This window comes from Zonotrichia albicollis, chromosome 6 (genome assembly GCF_047830755.1).
Source record: "Zonotrichia albicollis isolate bZonAlb1 chromosome 6, bZonAlb1.hap1, whole genome shotgun sequence".
Classification (NCBI taxonomy): domain Eukaryota; kingdom Metazoa; phylum Chordata; class Aves; order Passeriformes; family Passerellidae; genus Zonotrichia; species Zonotrichia albicollis.
In genome coordinates this window covers 44,245,993-44,264,844 of record NC_133824.1, presented here as the reverse complement: position 1 = coordinate 44,264,844, position 18,852 = coordinate 44,245,993, and the positions used below count along the sequence as shown (strand labels likewise).

Sequence of the window (18,852 nt, the reverse complement as noted above, 5' to 3'; positions counted from 1 at the left end):
GCAGGCACAAAGAACAGCTTCCTATGGAAAATGTCCGGGCACACAGAACAGCTTCCCAAGGAAAATGTCTGGGCACACAGAACAGCTTCCCAAGGAAAATGGGCACACAGAACAGCTTCCCAAGGAAAATGTCTGGGCACACAGAACAGCTTCCCAAGGAAAATGAGCACACAGAACAGCTTCCCAAGGAAAATGTCTGGGCACACAGAACAGCTTCCTAAGGAAAATGGGCACACAGAACAGCTTCCCAAGGAAAATGTCTGGGCACACAGAACAGCTTCCCAAGGAAAATGGGCACACAGAACAGCTTCCCAAGGAAAATGTCTGGGCACACAGAACAGCTTCCTAAGGAAAATGGGCACACAGAACAGCTTCCCAAGGAAAATGGGCACACAGAACAGCTTCCCAAGGAAAATGTCTGGGCACAAAGAACAGCTTCCCAAGGAAAATGTGCAGGCACAAAGAACAGCTTCCTATGGAAAATGTCCGGGCACACAGAACAGCTTCCCAAGGAAAATGTCTGGGCACACAGAACAGCTTCTCAAGGAAAATGGGCACACAGAACAGCTTCCCAAGGAAAATGTGGTGCTGGTTCTGGTTCTGCAGGTTCTGGTCTCACTGTGGCACAGACCAGGCTGCAGGGACAAAACTCAAAAGGCGCTTCTGGCAATCAGATCATCCCCCAGATCAGTTGAGGACAGGTATTTCAAAAGCAGTGGGGCATGATTTAGGCCTATTCTACATTACCCTCCTTCAATAGGCCACATGTTACCTTTTGGCTAACTGATGATGCTTATTTTTATTTTTTTTCCCTTCCTGTTAGATCACATGGATCTTGATTGAGTTCTGCTTACAGCTTAGCTAAAGTTCTCAAAGTGGTCGGTCTACTGATGGTGGGACAAATATACCTTATCTGGAAGTTATCTACCGGCTGGGCACTGTAAAAATCTCCAGTGCATTTAATATTGTGAATTCATGATTGCAGGTCATTTGGTCCAAAACATCAGCCATCAGATTTTTCCTGCACTAGTCACTATCTGCAGAAGGGTTATTCATTAGGTCTTTGCAAATTTCTATTTCTTTGCCCATCTTGCTAGATTTCATAGTGTTGCTTTTCCATCCCCTTTGAAAATTAAGTCACCATGTCAGTGATTCATGTGGAAAATAACACCACGTGCACTTCATCCTCTTTTGGCTGTGTTGCTCAGGTGAAAGAACAGCCTTTGCTGAAAGCAAACCAAATCATGAAAGTCTGGACTAACAATTTTGCAGAAAAGGGATGGTTTTGGTACTAAAACTCCTGGGGAAAAGCCAGCTATAGCCCAAGCAGTTGAAACTTTCTATGCTATGTGTTTGACTTGCATGGGCATCTTCATTATTGAAAGTTCAAAGAAACAGCAGAGGAAAAAGCAGTTATCTTCTGTTCTGTGCAGGGAAGAAATAACCTATTCCTTGCTTCATTCACTTTTGTAACTGCCACTGCTATTGCTGTTTCCTGTAAGAAACCATGGAGTTGCATCTGGAATATTTACTGTGTATATTCCAAATTCCAAATATATCAAAGGGTATAAAATACTGTCAGTATAAGCACCTTCCCTGTTAAACATACATGGTCATAAAATATGAAGGGAAACTAGATCAATCTATTGAAGATATTCACATACAAAACTATTTTTCATATGTCATAGGAATTTATTAGAAAACTTACTGTACATTATGGAGCTCTGAGCTGTGTGACCATTTTGTATCCCTGTGAATACAACAAAAGTATGCTCATCAAGTTACCGGCACACAACTCAATTTTTACATGGGAGAGTAAAACTTGGTGTTAAATAATGCCTAAAAGCAAATAGAAAGCACCTTGTCTCCTTCAAATGGCATCCTCCCAGGAAATGCAAAAAAAAATCAATATATTATAGTAGCTTATGATCTCATTTAAGTGATTCAACACAACAAAATTTCAATGACATTTCTTTCTTCTGTGACTGTTGACTTGCCTTTTCTCTCTGAACTGCACCACTAGATTTAGATTTTTTTCCAATTTTTTTCATCCTTTCCTTAGGACCATGCTGTGGAAGGCAGCCTGTCCTGGGGAAAAAAACATATGGTTCATTAAACCACTAGAGATTAACAGAAGCCAAAAAATTCATGAATGCCATGGACTCCGTAGCTCTAGTCTAGGGAGGGGAAGACCTGTACCACATCAGGCTGGCTGCACTGTCCCCTGGGATTTGTGGGATTGTCTCCTACCATAGATGTCTGTGTTTCCTTCTTAGTTTATCTTAGTTTGATTTTTCACAGAACAAAAGCTGTACTTTCCCTGTTAAATTGCCCTACAGCTGCCTTATACAGGAAATGTAGATGGCTTGTACTCCCCAGTCATAGCAATTTTTATGTATTTCTGAATGGGATTACTGCTTGGGTCTCCAGAAGATGTTATACTTATTTACATTTGAGTTAAGCACTGATGATCCCCTCCTTATGGCTTCACTGCAGAAAGAAGGTGGAGGTGGCAGAGAGCAGATAAATCACAAAAGACACGCTTCATCTGCCTGATCTCTGGTCTCACTTCTGCCCTTAGAAATGGTGCAATAGTTCAAGTTTATAGCCTTTGTGGATTAGAAAAGCACCCTTATGCTGTTGAAAAGAGAAAATGTCCATAAACAGTGATATTGACAGTTATTACTGTTGTATCACTGAAGACCAGGGCTCATTGTGCTAAGTGCTGTGCAAATGTATTTTAGAGGGCTTTCCCTGCTATAAACAGCAATATTCTTGTTAGAAGCAGCAGGTCTTGTTATTCCTGTAACTCTCTTTGCTCTATTTTGCAGCTCAAGTAGCACATGGGCAGTCATGCCTTAGTAACAGTCAGGAGAACCAACTCAAGACAGACACATTTCCATCATGTGAGTACTTCTTTATATCTTCTGTCTCCACCACATTTGGAGTTTTGCTGTCTTTACTCCAGGGAAAATTTGCCACACTCCACGTGTTCATAAAGAAAGCACCAGAAGCAAGAAAAGTGAACAAATGTAAACTGGTTGAAACAAAAATTGAGGGGTTTTTATTTTCAAAACAAAATATTTGGATCTATAGCTTTTTATCTTTTAGAATAATACATGCTCAGATTAATCTGTGACAGACACATTTAGAAGGCACTACAGAAAGAGTGGAATGTGTAGATGCCTATGATTGAATTCTAATCAGGAAACAGAGTTCTTCACTCTTTCTGTAGTTCTAGTCTGGTGATCCAGATTGCCCCTAACCAACATCTACCTAAGGGCAGAGAGATGCTATAAACATCCTAGAGAGATGGTGCTGAAGAAGCCTGAAAGATTGGACATGCTTTCTATCCCTGGGGTGGTTTTTTGTTGGTTTGTTTTTGGTTTTTTTTTAATTGGAACATATTTTCCTTTTCCCCTTCCTTTCTTACATGACAACTCTATTTACAGCTTGCAAACTTCTCACTCTTTAGTTTTGGTAACAGTATTGCTGATTCATTGATCTATTCATGATCCAGGGCTCCTTTCAGTCCTTTCCAGCAATGCTACTGCCTGGCCAATTATTTTATTGTGCTGATACATCTTTTCCTTTCCCCTCTGACCAGCTCTTATCTCACAACAGTCTCCACATTTTCTTTGGTGTGTCCTTTTCAAAATGGAGAGTTAATAACTAGGTCAGCTTCAATAAGAAAGGTGAGTGTGGAGTGCTAGTCTGTGCTCAGGAGCCTCCTTGCCCCTTACAGAAAGAATCTCTCACATTTCCTCAATCTTAATCCGCTTTTAATGGACTTACTTATTAGTTGCTAAGCTGTTTTCTTCTGCAGAGCTAGAAAAGATAGCCCACATAGTAAGGTGCTGGTATTTTGTGGTCAGGCACAACATCAGAATGTCTGGATTTGTATCTTGCTCTTTTTTGGTGGATTAGGACCACTGAGGAAACTTATTCAGTGCTATCTGCGTTTAAGAAATGAGAGCCTGAATGAGATTTCTGGCCCTCAAGCAAATTTTCTGAGTGCCCTTGGGTGACTCAGTTGCTTGTCTCTGTTTCAGCTCTCTCTCTGCCAGGCTGATGTAATATTCCATGCCTAATATAGGTGCTGAGGAGCTCAATTAATGAATGCTTGTGGAGTGTGCAGATCACTGAAGTACGGATCGGTACCCCTGAGGGACACCAGCAGAAAGCTGCTTGGGAGCACAGGCTGGCTTGCCAGGGTGGAGAGTGAGAAAACTCTCAAAGAAGTGGACAGGAGGCTGGAAAAAGGAAGCAGGAGAGAGCCCAGAAAAATTGGGGCTGATGTAACAAAAGGCATTCATTACTTGCTACAGAAACTCTAAAGGAATCTGATGTTTGGATGTTCCCTTCAAATTTGGACACTTGGAAAGCTTTAATCTATCAAATTTGAGTGGGGAGTCTAAAAGTCTAAAGAAAGACCTCCTGAAAGCCATTTGCATAGTGTACACACTAAAAAGCTATAGACATATAAAATAATTTAAACCTTGAAATTATATAAGAATTAAACAAGCCCTGAAAAATGTACACAAACATATTCTGGTGAAAAGCTACATTGTGATCCTTCCTGTATGAATTACAGCACATATACAATAACTGCCATGCATTCTGCAGGGAATGTGAGAATGTAGGCACCTATTCAGATTGGAGGCCATAAAAAAGGAACCTCTAATAACAAGTGGATCCTAACATTTTTTGAAATAACTAAAATAAGAAAGGGACCAGAGGGAGTGAATTGCATAAGGAGTGGAAAATCCTGAACCCATGCTGGGCCGAAAGAAGTATCAGAAAGAAAGAGCTCCTTTAAGTAAAAAACCTACCAAATTAGACCTTTGTCTGACCAATTCAATAAGAAAGGAACAGGGAATAGGGAAAGTCATTCAAATGTATTCATTAAGTTGGCAGAGAAATGCTTATTAAAGAAACTCTCATCTTGATTCCTTTTTTGGGGAGGAGGAAAAGAAGAAGGAAGGGAAAGGTTTTTTTTATTATTATTTAACATTAATGGTTCAGAGGCATTCTTCCTATTATTCCTTCTATTTTGACTTGCTGCATTTGAAAAATATGTTGTCTTTTAAATAGATTTATTCCTTTCAACAGCATCTGACATCTTTTGTCAGAAGTTCCTTCATTTTTCCAGTTTATTTCTTAACATGTATTTGTATAAGTGGCTTCCACTGTATTAATTGATGTGTTTGTGTCTGTTCAGAGCAAATGCATTCTCCTCACAGGGATTTTAACAGGCATTTGTTTAAGTGCGTTTTGCTTTTCTGTGTCTATTTCTGCTTGTTTTTCTGGTAGAGAAGGAGACATTACTAACATGCAGCCAGCATAATGAGTCCCATTAACTCCCAGTTCAGTTTGCTTTTTGACCACCTCTCTTTTAATGACTGTACTTTTCTTGGCTGCAAAGTTTGGGGAATAGGAAGACTGTTCGCTCTGCTGGATTTTAATACATGTTTACATCCTTCTTTGCAGAACAGCACCACCTCTCAATTAATGTTACTCTTAGCCTTAAAAAAGCAATTGGTAATAAATAAATGTGAGCATGTTTTGGGAAAGTGTGGTGCAAACCAGAATTTTCACAAAGGCTGCTAAGCAATTTTAGAAGCAGCATTTGTGTTCTAATATTTTAAAGCTTTTTCATTGATCTCCTGTTAAATGAGAAGCAAGAATTAACCTCAATGACAGTGCTAGTAGCTCTGCAGTCTATTTTGGCCTGTTCTTTAAGTAAAAAGAGCAACCTAGATGAGAATTTTGTGCTTCACTGGATATTGAAAGATGAGGCAATAAACTGCTAAACTTGAGTAATCACACACTCCCAGAGGAATGCCTCAAATGGGGTTGGTCAAAAACCTTGAAATTCTAGCCTTCTGCACACTGCCTGGGCTTTAACATTTGATGAGAGTCATTATAGTGAGGGACTGAATACAAGTGTCTTCTGATTACAGACCTTCCATTAAAAGTTCCCACCAGTGTGCCTTTCCATAGAGAAGCGTCAATGGGATTAAAATCTCAATTCACCCCAGTCAATTCTCCAGTAACACGATTTCATTAGAGGCAGGCAGGGAAGAAAATGGACTAGAAAGCACTGAAACAGCTGGTGTATAAATTATAAAGTGTACTTTCTACTAAGTGAACACACCTTCCGCTCAGCCACATTACTAATTAATGTGTAGGGTAGCTGATTTTATGTAAATTGTATTCTTCCTCTCTCCTGTGCTTTGGTTAACAACAGGTTCTTCTAAATCTTGGAAAAAGAAAGATTATGCAAAGCTATCATCATATGAAAATAACATATTAACATACTGCCTGTGAACTGTATCCAATCAGTTCCTTTTCACTGGTGTGTGTACAAAACAATTAAAATCAAATTTATATTGCACTTCTTTAATATATTCTGGCATTAATATAATCAACGAACAAGTGTTAAAAAGTCTTACAGGCCTATTCTGCTTTAAAATGATATGTTTGTTCTCAGGGTTAGTGGATATTTTCCGCTTTTCTAAAAGGGCACTAAAATGAAAAGTTCTCGGTGTACAAATGCAACTCTGGCAGGTTCATGTGGAGCCTTTCTTATTCCAGAATTCCAGCCTCTCTCAGCCTGTTGTGTTCATTTTTTTAGCTGGTGTCTTTACTCCTGGTCTTTGTCAGCTGTTCCCCATGTTACCTGCAACATATTGGTTTTTAATTATTGGGTGTTGCTGAAGAACAGTTCATAAAGTTTATGAGAGCCCTGGATTGTCTGGATGACCTGCGGGCTGGTTGTGCTACCAGCTGTTCCTGTGTCAGGCGGACACACACACCCAGGAGCTGCCTGCCAAGGACCAGGATTTCACCTGGAGCCTGAAGGATGGCTCATATGCCACTAGCACATCCTTATTTTCCATGTTTCATGCTCTGAGGCTACGTTTTCCTATCTGCTTTCCTTCCTGCCTTTGGTGTACTCTCATGTGACACGTGGCAGGAAGAACCGAGATACTCTGTCGCTGCTCTCGGTGTTAGAAGATCTCAGAAACAAAACAAAACTGGTGTGAATAAAACAGTTTTGTCATTCACAGGGGTGGAATGTCTACCAAGAAGTTATTTATTCCGGCCTTAACAATATCTGCATCTCCCCAGGAACAGAGCCTTGTCAAGCCCCTCTGCCAACAGGCACTCCACACTTCATCAGGCAGTTTTTCTCAGGGATTCTGAGAAAATTCTCAGGGATTCTGAGAAGATTCAAACAGAACTTTGCTGTCTCTTAACACCTCTAGCTGCAGGTAAGCCCAATTCTTGTCCTACGCTCTGAGGATAAAGAAGAGATTACTCTCTTCTTTGAATTTGCCTTTTACTTACTTTGAGAACCTATCCTCCCTCAGACACATATACAGAGACTAATGCTAGTGCCCAGCCAAGATGATTCCCGAAACCATGATCATAAAGCTGGAAATTATTGGTTTTCCCCTCCCCTGGCAGTGCTGAACCTGCCTACAAAGACACATCCCTCTGAGGAGACCAAAAGAGAATGTATTTCCTAGGAGAAATAAGTGAGTGAGATCCTCATACCACTTCTGAGCCTTTTTCTAAAGCAAAACTGCTTCTTATGGCAAGAGACAAACTAAGCTGAGACCATAAGCTCACTTCAGTTTGGACCAGAGGAAAGTAATAAACCATGGAGGAAAGGTCAGTGTCTTCCTATTAAGTGGTGCCATGTCATCCTTATTTACAATTTCCTAACAATTAATTTAACCAGATAAAAAAGTGATTGGCCGAATTTTGAAATTGCAGATTTGAATTCTTGGAAGTATAAATGGTTGTGCCTTTACATTATCAAAAATGGCTTTAGACTCGAACTGTTTCTTTTTCTCTTCAGCTCTTTTCATCAAAGCCACAAAATGAAGGTGGGTGAGGAATGCAGAGGAGAAGGAAAAAATACGAGGATTCATTGCCAAATATTTTCTTTTTGTCCTTCATTTCCTACCAGCTGATTTGAAGTGGAACCAAGCTGAGTAGATGACTGACAGAGTACCTCACACTAAACACTTGGCCAGACCTGCTGCACCATTTTCCTCCTCGATGGTGTGGGTGGCATAAATGGCATCAGCAGGCTGGCCCTCAGCCTTGAGGCACAGGGCAGCATCACCTGCAGCCCTCTGTAGGGACAGAGTAGGAGTGGAGGAGGTGCACATGCCACCCTTGGTCACAGCAGTGGAAGCCCAGGAAGTATCAGTGGGAACTGAACGTAGCCAGGAAGGTCTGAGCAGAGACACAGATCACAGCCCTCACCTTCCCTGGCTGCTCAGCACTCCAGGTAAATGCTGTCTCTCACTCCCTCTGGCTGTAAGTCACTGTCAGACCCTTCTCCACTGGCTGAGGGACAGTGTGGTGGCACTCTCCAAGCCTGCCAGGACCTGTGGTGCTAATACTACTCACAAAGGAAAGAGGACGGACACAGCTCTGGTACCTGGGCTTGCTTTCCCACTTACAGCACCAGGAAAAGATGCTCTGTTGCTCTTTCAGAAATACTTTGCTGATGAACTACTGCCAGATAAGATGAACAAATAAATCTCAGGAGCCTCTGAAGGTGATCCTCCAAAAATGGCTTAACAGGGCTTAACAATGGCTTGCCTGGCCATTTGTTGGTTTGCTCTTTTTGGAAGGAACAAATGTATGAAAAGATAAGTTGTAATTACTGTTTTCCAGGCAGCTCAAAATAAAGCCAGAACAGAGAAAAGAAGCTTCTCTTTCTTTGGATGGTGTTAGGTTGAAAGCTGATGAGTGGGTTCCTCAGTGATTTGGGGGTTGCACATCTTCAGTGAGAGAGATTCTCACATTCCTGCAATTTTTAAATGGGCTTTCTTTTTATGCGGCTGTAAAATTTTTACCAGTGTTTGCTGTGTTCATGGGAAATTATCCTATTTGTCTTCAGTGGATGCTGCAGAACACTCAAAATGAGAAACACATCCATAAAGTTAGTTAGGGTTCAATATGTAATTTTTTTTGTGATAAGGAAAATGAAAAAGATAGTTGTAGTTGCATTTTAATTATATTTATTGGATACACACATTGTGTAAGATCTAGAATATCTCTAGCATGATGGAAGACAGCAAAAGAATGGGATTATAGCAAATGAAGAAGAGATCTCAGGCCTAAATAGTGATATAGAGAGGATAACCAATCTGAAATGGTTGAAATTGTGCAGCTTTAGGGAATGTTTAGTGTCTTAGCACAAATTGCACAAATTTAATTGCTGCATGCATTCCCATAATTATTTTTGTTTGGAAGTAACTGTGAAATTGAGTCTTTTGCTTCTGCTGATATCAGGTCACTTCTGAAAACAAAGTGTATCTCAGAGAACAGCAATATTATTATTATTCAAAGGCTGCGTGCTTGGGCAATTATGCAAACACTGTCCTCCTGTCAGTCAGTACAAACCTTTCCTAAAATACCTGGAACCCTTGAATTAATTAAACTTCCCATCACCTCTGAATGCCACCATGCAAGGGGTTCATCTCCTCCCCAAACCCACTCCAAAATTCCCTCCCAGGTCATTTTATCATGCAGTTGTCCAGCTGAATGTTGTTCTGCAGTGAACACTGTTGCTCCTCTAATCACTGAGTACAAGCTTGTCTATGCACAGCTCTGCAAACTCTGTATGCTCTTTTAGCAAAAGTCAACTTGGTGACTCACTTGTTGCAAAAAGTGTGAAATCCACTGAAAGCAGCATTGCTTCCCTGAAGGAAATAAGTTTTTGTGGCCTAACCTCAGAGACAGCAGAGGCTGATGTCCCCTTTCCATCATGGCTGGAAGTTTAGGAGCACAGTTCATACAAAAACAGCTGGAGAAAAAAGGTCTGGTGGGAGAAAACCCCAAAAGCAACATACCAATGTAATGATACAGAATGTAACAAGACTTTTTTTCTTTCTTTTTTACTCCTTAAGTACTCTTAATGGGAATAAATGGTTTATCTTTTCAGATCTGTGTATTACTGCAGAAGCATCCCACTGGGAAAAGGCTGCATAAGTTCTGGCCACCGTGTAAATCCCACGCTGACGACTCACTTGGAAAGAAGAAAAGACACAAAATGTTGTGCTGGCTCTCTAAGTGAAGGTAAGTGTTGTCCTACATAAACAGTAATGAGAGCAAAGCTAAATGGTGCCCAAATCCTGTTTCAGGAGCAAACCATTGTTATGTCAGCCAAAGCCTTTGGGATTTTTATGAAGGTGGAGACTGTTTCTCCCTTTGTCTATTCTTACACCCTGGTAAACAGGCATGTATGAAACCAGACCTATATAAAAAGGATGGCATTCACATCCTGTGTATTGTGTCCCCCCCACCTGGCTACACCCTGTGTGTGTGGCACTCAAAAGGGCAAATGTGTCCCACAGGGAGGAGGAATATTCAGCCTTCCACAAATGGCTTTGAACCAGCTGCACATCACAAAACCACCCTGCAGAGTCCCTGGGCCTGGGTACTCTTGCTGGGACAAGCTCATCCATGACTGTATGGGGAGCTGCTTAATTGAGGCTCATTACTTCCATTTCCTACTGACACCGCGCACCCCGCGAGGCAAGCCAGGGGCAGGGGGTGGAACAGCTGCTGCTGCTCGTGGGGAAGAGGGAGAGGATGAGGGATAACATGCCCTCACCCAGCCCTGCTGCCTCTGTGGCTGGCACAGCCTGTGAGGAGGAGCAAGGTGCTCATCTGACCCCTCAGGCAGGGGCACACACCTGCCCAGGCCACCACAGGGCTTTGGTGCACTCCTGACAAACTGCCCCAGCTGGTGTTTCCTTCACCCCTTTGGGATTGCCTGCCAATCTGTTTGTTTTGTCCTTTTTTTAGGAAAGTTGATGCTTGGAAGAACCTCAGCTAAAACTCCCAAAGAGGAGACCTTCCCAATTTTAACAGGTAACATCAGCCGTCTATTTTTTCTTATTCAGGTTGCGTAACCTGCCTCTCCAAGGTCAGACAAGCATCCTTGCAAAGCCTCTAGCTCAGATTCTGTTTCTTGAGGCACACAAGCTCACAGGTAGACACAGACTTCCTGTTCATTCCTGCTCCTGTGGATGTCCTGAATCCCTGCTGAGAGCCTTGTTCCTATTTCTTTACAGACATTCTTCCAGTTCTTTGCTGATGTAGTATCCTCAGTTTTCATTATTAAAGACCCATTATGGGCTTTGGCTCCCACAGGTAAATATGCAGTATATTCCACTTTATGTCAACTTTTCCTGAGCTTCCACAAAAGCTGTTAAAGGAATTAATCACCTTTTGATTTCCATGGGACAGTGGAAAACCTGTGAGAAAGAACTTAGGCAATGATATCTGTTATTATCACCCTTCTGAAACTCACCACTGCTGAGTGAAAATGAGCTTTGTGAAGGTAATCAATCACTGGCCACCACATGGGCTCCCTCAGTATAACATTAAGGGTAAAACTCATCACTTTGAACAGCATCAACGCAGCCTTGTGTAACACCAATTCTCACTCACCCACTTCTGTAGAGGAGATGAAAGAGGGATCTGTTTACTCAAGATGCTCTGGCTTTGCATTTCACCACTTCCAGTGCAAGTAATGACTTGCTGGACTGCCACTGGACTGGCCAGGCAAGGGCTTTCTGTGCTGCAAGGTGGCATGGGGCCATGGTAGCTCTGCACGTTGACTGGGAAGTCAGATAAATTACAACTGCCAGCATCAAAGCTGTAAAAATGATAAAAATAAATACCATGGTATTACAGAGAGTGCCTTCCTTTGCAGCTGCTGTTAGGCAGTATGCTGTCAGTTCATAGAATAAGAAATTATTTCAGAACATATTGCATTATGCCAGAATGTTGTTTCACCCCCCAAAAAAACCCTACACAACTCCCCCCAGAGCATGTTTTAGGTGAGGGATAAACTTAGAGAGATGGTGGTGTCCATTGTGTTAGACTCTGCACATTAAACATTTGGCAGCCCAGAGATGAAAGGTGTGAAAGGACCATGTTTGTGGGCAGAGAAAGTTTTTGGTTTGGCAGCACCTGAGAGCAGAGCTAAGCTGGTTTAAAGCATTTCAGGCTGGGTTTGTCTTCTCTGCTTGTGTGTATGTGAAGATGCCCAGGTGATTTCCATGGCACAGGCTTTGCAGGCATGCAGTTGCTGCATCCTGTCACTGGAGACTAAGAAGCAGTGGCAGGTCATCACAGAGAGAATTAGCTCATGTATTTTGACAGGTGAAGTTAAATAAAATGAAATAATTTGACAGGAAGTGAAGCAAAAATTCAACAAAGGAATAGACTTGCATGAATATCAGGTTACCAAATGGGGGAAAAATGAGGATGGGAAATGTATATACAAATAAATAAATATAGATTTTTTCATAAATCTGTTTCAACCTCAGCAGTTTGACTAGCTCAGAGTTCCCTATCTCTTGGCCTGTTTGGGTAAGGCAGTGCTGCTATCACAGTAAGTGCTTTCACTTCCAAACACACAGTAAAGGGAATGCAGGATCTCTTGCCAAAATCTCTTTCAAAACCGAGTGTGAAGTAACAAAGTAAGAAAGTCCACTCAAGTTTGGAGAGAGTCTAAAATAGGAGCTCTAGGAATTCCAAGCTGCTCTATTAGTCTCATTTCAGGCCCATGGGCTGTACAGGTTTGTGGCCAAGTAACTGTTGATTGTGGCTGCTATTCCCACAGGGAAGAAAGAGAAATGCTATATGGGGCACAAAAGCAACAATGGATTTCTGACAATATAGTCTTTTCCAGTGTGATCACAGGCAGCTTTGTGCTCTAAGGAAACAAGGACAACTTTGCCACCAGTATTAATTATCAAGTGGCTAGGACTGTCTTCTTAGTGTGCTGCTGGTAAAAAACAGACATGCAGGGGAGAAAATGCATCCAAAATTACAGCAAACAAATGCATTAGAAGAGAAAAAAAATTATAAACTACACAGGTGGCATGGAAAGCAACAGTGGTGTTTTCTCAGGAAAGATGCTGAGGACATAAAATGGGAAGAGGCAGCACAGCCGCACAGGGCACAGCAGTGAGCCCAGCCTGTTTCTGAGGACCACTGCAGCGATGCTCGGAAACAGCACACGGATGTGTGGCCCTACCCAGCCTGATCAGGGTGTGCCAGCCTGCCAGCCTGCAGCCAAACATGCTGCCTTTTAGTGGTACATGTCCCCTGGCTGCACACAGCAGGCACGAGCCATCTGTGAGGAGCAGGATCCCCCCCTGTGCCGGGACCCGCCGGACACGTGCTGGCACAGAGTCAGCCCAGGGCCACAGGGGATGGCACAGGGGCCACTGGGGGATGTGGCTGGCATGGCCTGATACCCAGAGCCCTGGGAGGGGGCTGGAGAAGCACATTCCCCTGTGTCATGGCACTGAGATGTACAGGGATGGGCTCTCCTGGATGAGAGCAGGTGGGAAGGGCACGTGTCACCCAGGCAGCTGAGCAGATCATGGGAAAATGAAGAGACAGTTTAATGTTACATGTGTTTAGACAGGTAAAATTGGGGTTTGGAGACCTAAGCATATATCTCCAAATATATAATATTCATAGGTTTGTTTTCTTTAAGAGAATGTTTCTTTTAATCTGTTTTGTTCTGAAGATATCGTGTGTTTAAGCACTTTGTTGTTATTCCTGCTGTTTAGACTTTGTTATGGATGTGTAGGAAAAAAATCTGCTAGTTATCTACTTTACTTGGATGAATTGTTATCTGATGCTAACACGAAATGTAGGCAGAGTCCTGCAGGAGTCATCCTTTGCCCTAAGTGTGCAGTCTTATTAATCACTTTAAAACATTCCATGGCTCTCAGAGTTGTCAAGATCTCTCTCAAACCTGAACCAAGTTTGAAGCAACAAGGTAAGAAGGTGCACTTGACTTTAGAGACTCTAAAATAAGAGCTCTAGGAATGACAAGCTGCTCCATCACTCTCATTTCAGGCCTGTGGACTCCACAGGTTGCGGCCAAGAAACTGCCAAAATCCAACAGTTGACTAAATTTATACCTGTGTGTGCTATCAAATTTCAGCTATTGCAGGCCAGATTGCGTAGGAATGCAGAGATGGGAAAGGGGGTAAATTCTGTCAGCCAGGGTAAACTAACAGCAGACATGATTTTAAAAATAACATCTCCATGGAATTTGCCTGACACAGACCTCAGTCCCACCCTGATGCAGAAACACTACATAGCTTCAGGGAAATGAACACCCAACTGCCCTGAAACCTGTTCAGCATGAAAGGACTTTGCTCTTCTTCCCTTCGCTAGTAGACATTTTAAAAAAGGACAATCACCAGATAAAATATTACAAAAATAACCACTTTCAGGATCTGTTGTCACAGCTTGATTCAGCAGTGAGGGAAGTACCCTTGGTATTATTTCTGTGTTCAAATGCTTGAGACATTTATCAGAGATATTGATGTGGAATGCTTATGAGTCAGGTAGAAGATCCTACTTAGCCTCAAATTTCAGGCCAATGGTTTTTTCAAACTTATTGAAATCCAGCCAGGCCAGGCCTAGTTCCTGACAAGGATCTATCCAGATATTACGTCAATACATGGATTGGTAACCTACAAAAGCAAAAAGCATAGAAATTTCAGATTTAACCTAACTTCTGCTCTGTCATTTAAGGATCATTTTGCACTGTGTTCATGCATTTGAGCAGAAAATTAATGGTTAACTTTGCAGCCACTCCTGTAAATAGACCTTTTTTCCTTTTTTTTCACAATCATAAATCTTGCAGAGAAATGAAAAGCAGGAAAATAAAGATGCATTAGGTCCACATGCTCAGGTATTCTAGGTGGGCTTCTGCTGTGTGGGAGCCATAGAAACACAGAGACTTTTCCCCATCACCAGCAGAGCTATTCAGCCGGAAGCAAGGCAGATTTCACACCAGTTCTTGCCTAGGACTGCTGGTACCTCCAGCTGAGATCTGCTGGAGGGTGCTGGCTTAATTATAAACTATCTCCCCTACAGCTGCAGAACACTAATCCTGATTCACCAGAATCCAGCCCCTTTGTCTGATTATAAAACTAGCTTTTGAAACTTTTGGAATCAATCTAAGCCATGCAATGGTTATAGAGCAGTCATGGGACACATTTCATGCTCTTAAGGTGCCTAGCCAGGACACCTACTCTTTTTGCCACATTCTACAAGCCAGGGTCACAGTGACTTCAGTGTAACTCTATAGTGATATTTCAGCAGGACATGAGGTCTTATCATGTACATTCTGTCAATGAGAAAGTGACTTTTCTTCCAAGGGAAGAACTTGGTGAGGCAGCAGTCTCTTGGGACACTCCTCCCAGCAGAACCATGTCACCACAGGTGCACTTCTGTGCCTCGATGCCCTGATCGGTTCCTTTTCTGGAACTGAAGCTGCTCCTCAGTCAGGGGCTGCTGGGCAGGCTGAGCTGGCCCCTGGTGAAGGGTGGAAGGCAGGCTGTGCTCTGTGCTAGCCAGGAGCCAGCTCTCCCTTCCCCAGCAGTGAAACAGAGCCCGACTCTCACTCAGCCATCGCCTGCAGGCATTCCGGGTTTGTAGGAATTGTAAGGGCTGTGGCCCTGAAAGTGTATTTCAACATTTGGGAAAGACTTAGGGCTAAATTAGGCAGAGCACAGTGAAAGGATTTAGTTTTTCCAGAAATTCCTGTGACTTCTGTAACATTTCTACCTTTACTCCTTAGACCAAAATAGCTTTTTTTAAGTTGAGGAACTTCTTGAAGGTTGAATGTGACTGAAAAAGGAACATTCTTTTTTTCCAGAAGTTTTTCAGGATTTTTCCTTGGTCTGTACAGTAAGTATTCAAAAAATCATTGAAATATATTTTTTGTTTAATGTGCTACAGATTTGTCACAAGCCTAATTAAAATCTGAAGCCGGTGCTTTTATATTATTTATAAAACTTGTTAGAATGCAGTATCATAAATGAAACTGATTTGATCTTAAAGCTCTACAGATCAAGCCCAGGGCAATGGGGCCCTGATTTATTTGGAAATTTTGAATGAAAACAGAGGATATGCATTTATTCTTTTAAAAAATAATTCTAGCTTTCCCATAATCTTAGGCCATTAAAAAGGAGAATGAATTTTGGTATGCAAATAGCAGATAGTGCTTTGCAAAACTACTCTGGTGTTATATTAAAAGCTTAAAATCTGTTCACCAGAATTGCTCACATTATAATTTTCAAACTTATGAAAGTTACAAGAAACTTCAACCCAAGGTAGGAGAACCCTCTTTTGGAAACCTAAGGCCTGGCTTGTATTTGTGTAAAAACCCTTTCACAGCACCCTGTAATAGAAAGTGTCTTTAAGTTTGTCTAGTACAACCACGAGGTTGATAGCTTCTCTCCACTCATCTGCATTTAGGGATGACTGTGGTTTTAATGAAACAGAATATTCCAAATACTAATGGATCTTAAATTGCTTATTCTTACCAAGAGGTACTCCAAATAGCACATTTACCTCAAGTATGTGATATAAAGTGATGAGTTAATTCATGTACTTGTGTCAATTGCTTCAAGATACTGAGAATTAGCTGCATTAGTGATATGCTGCTTTTTTTTTTCCTCCTTGTGCTTTACATATGAACAGGAAAGTGCATAGGAATGGAGATCAATTTAAGCTGTGCTGTGCAAAGAGGGGAGAAATCTGGTGATGGTCCTACAAATGTCACTGACAAGGTGAGTAAATTCTTTATTTTTGCATTTTCTTGCTATTCCTTGTACTTAGGCTTGACATAGTTAGGATTTTTGAAGTAGTCTGTGGCAGGGAAATTTCTGATTGCAGTGAGTTAGCCCAGAAGAGTTTGTCTTCAGGAGAGCCACTTCAAATGGAGCTTGAAAATCCCTCCTAGTGACCTGCACCAAAGCACAGCTCAAATCGCTCCAAGGACTCTTCTCCACCTGGACTCCCAAACCCACCAGCACCATGTCTTGCAAAAGCAAGAAAAATGTGGGGACCAATGCACATCCCAGGCACATCAAACTTCCCTGGAGATCAAGGGCCAGAGCACAGTGCTATTCCCCAGCCTCAGGGTTCCTGTGAAGTAGAACAGAGCAACAGGTGGTGGCTGTTAATGTGCTGAATGTGGCTTCCCTCTGTGTCCGGCCATGGAAAACAAAGCCAGCCAGCGGATCCATGCCAAACGCTTTGCAAGCATGGAGCTTGCACAATTGGGCTCCACCCACATGCCTCACATGGGAATTTTCTCCCTCACCAGCTGGGATAAGATCACAAGATGGGAAAAAGGAGAAGGGGGGGAAAAAAAGAAAAAAGAACTGGAGTTGTTTTCTTTCCATTGTGGCTCCTGAGCTGAAAGTTCCTTTGCAGCAGAATAATAGAATAAAGATGAGAGTGAACACTGCTGATGGCTCAAAATCTGGCACCAAAGTTTATTTTTCCTAAGCAGTCTGAGTCTGAACGGTCTTGTCAGACAATGTCAACAGAGGTGAAAAAAAATGATGAAAATCATTGAATCTAGTTTGGCTCAAAAATGAATAAATGCACCAGACAGGGTAAGTATATGGCCATTAAAAATGGCATAACCCTGACCGAAAACTGAACACCCTCATATGTATTTTGTACTCTCAAAGGCTCATCTTGCCAGCTGTATTTTTGAATGAGCTAAGTGTCTCCTGGTATGAAATGAATGCGAGTAGGCACACATAAGCTTTCTCATCAGTGTCCACACTCATAGCCGGCTATGTATTGAAGTCTCTCAACTCAGCTTGTTACAGCTATCATGATGCAGAGCCTGAAAATGCCTCTTCTCCAAGTGCAGACAAACGTGAACTGACAAGCACTGTATTTTGCCCTTAAGGCTCCTGTCCATGGTGATGCATCGTCAGTTACTCTCTGTAAAACCCTCTGCCCCCCCATCCCACACGGGCTCCTCTCTTCCCTGAGTGCTCGCCTAATTTGGAAGCAGGTACAGCTCGTGGGAAACACTGACTGCGCTCCAGCACCAATGTCTTAATGCTCAGGAGGAAGGTGTGTGGTTCAGCAGGAGGCAGGGTAGGGTTTGGGAGCCCCAGCCTGAGAAGAAAAGGGGTAGGGACCCAGAGCACGTTGGTGCTGCTGCCTGCTCCTCGCCGGGGAACCCATGGAGCCTCCACGCCTGTCACCCATGGAAATCAATTTCCTGTTGAATGGTGCCTGTAGTCAAGAACTAGATGCTCAAAGTCCCATTGTAGCCTGACACAATGAAAATAAAACCCGAGGACAATACAGATGCTGATGTCTTTACTTGCTTTGATAACAATGACACCAGTAAACAATGATGTTTAAGTGCACTTGCATGGTTCTTAAATTAAAAACAAGATAGCCAAGGGCAGTGAGAAGTCACGAGTATTCCTGAGACTGGCACAGAGAAGGGCCCCTTATTTACTTCAAGCTGGAAACAAACCCTGCAGTGTGGGGATGACCATGGTACCTTTGTACCATGACAGCTTGCAGGCTCTCAATTCTGTTGTGATTCCCATTCCGCAAAACTCCATTTACATAGTCACAAGAGCAGTGGGGCTTGAGGCTGGGGCATTGCAATGTGTTTGATACAGGCACTGAGACCTGTTCTCCGTGGGTGCTTCAGAAGAGAAAGAAAATGGAGTGCTAAAGAAACCTCTTCCTGCTTTCCTCCTTTTATTTCGCAAAAAAATATTTCGGAAAAGAGAAGGCTAAAGGCTCTGCTGGAGTGACTCCATTGACTCCCATGGCTGTCGTGGGCTTCAATTTGCAAAACAGACTGAAGAGGAGAAAACCCTTCCTCCACCTCTCTCCCCTGCAATTCTTGAAAGTGACATCTGTGCAGTGCTGCAGGAAAGATTACACATCTTAGTCTTTTTTTTTTTTTTTACCGTGCCACTCCCAATTTACTCATGCCCA

At 42.4% G+C, this 18,852-nt stretch overlaps 1 long non-coding RNA gene across 1 annotated transcript in view; it reads left to right on the top strand.

The window, feature by feature from the left end:
• Positions 1–16,653, top strand: part of LOC113459224 (uncharacterized) — a 310,290-nt gene extending 293,637 nt beyond the window's left edge. The window contains exons 22-26 of the long non-coding RNA XR_012580874.1: positions 2,832–2,906; positions 7,074–7,277; positions 9,974–10,107; positions 10,840–10,905; positions 16,564–16,653. This is a non-coding gene — a long non-coding RNA (uncharacterized LOC113459224). The remainder of the gene's footprint in view (positions 1–2,831; positions 2,907–7,073; positions 7,278–9,973; positions 10,108–10,839; positions 10,906–16,563) is intronic.
• Positions 16,654–18,852: the final 2,199 nt, after the last annotated feature.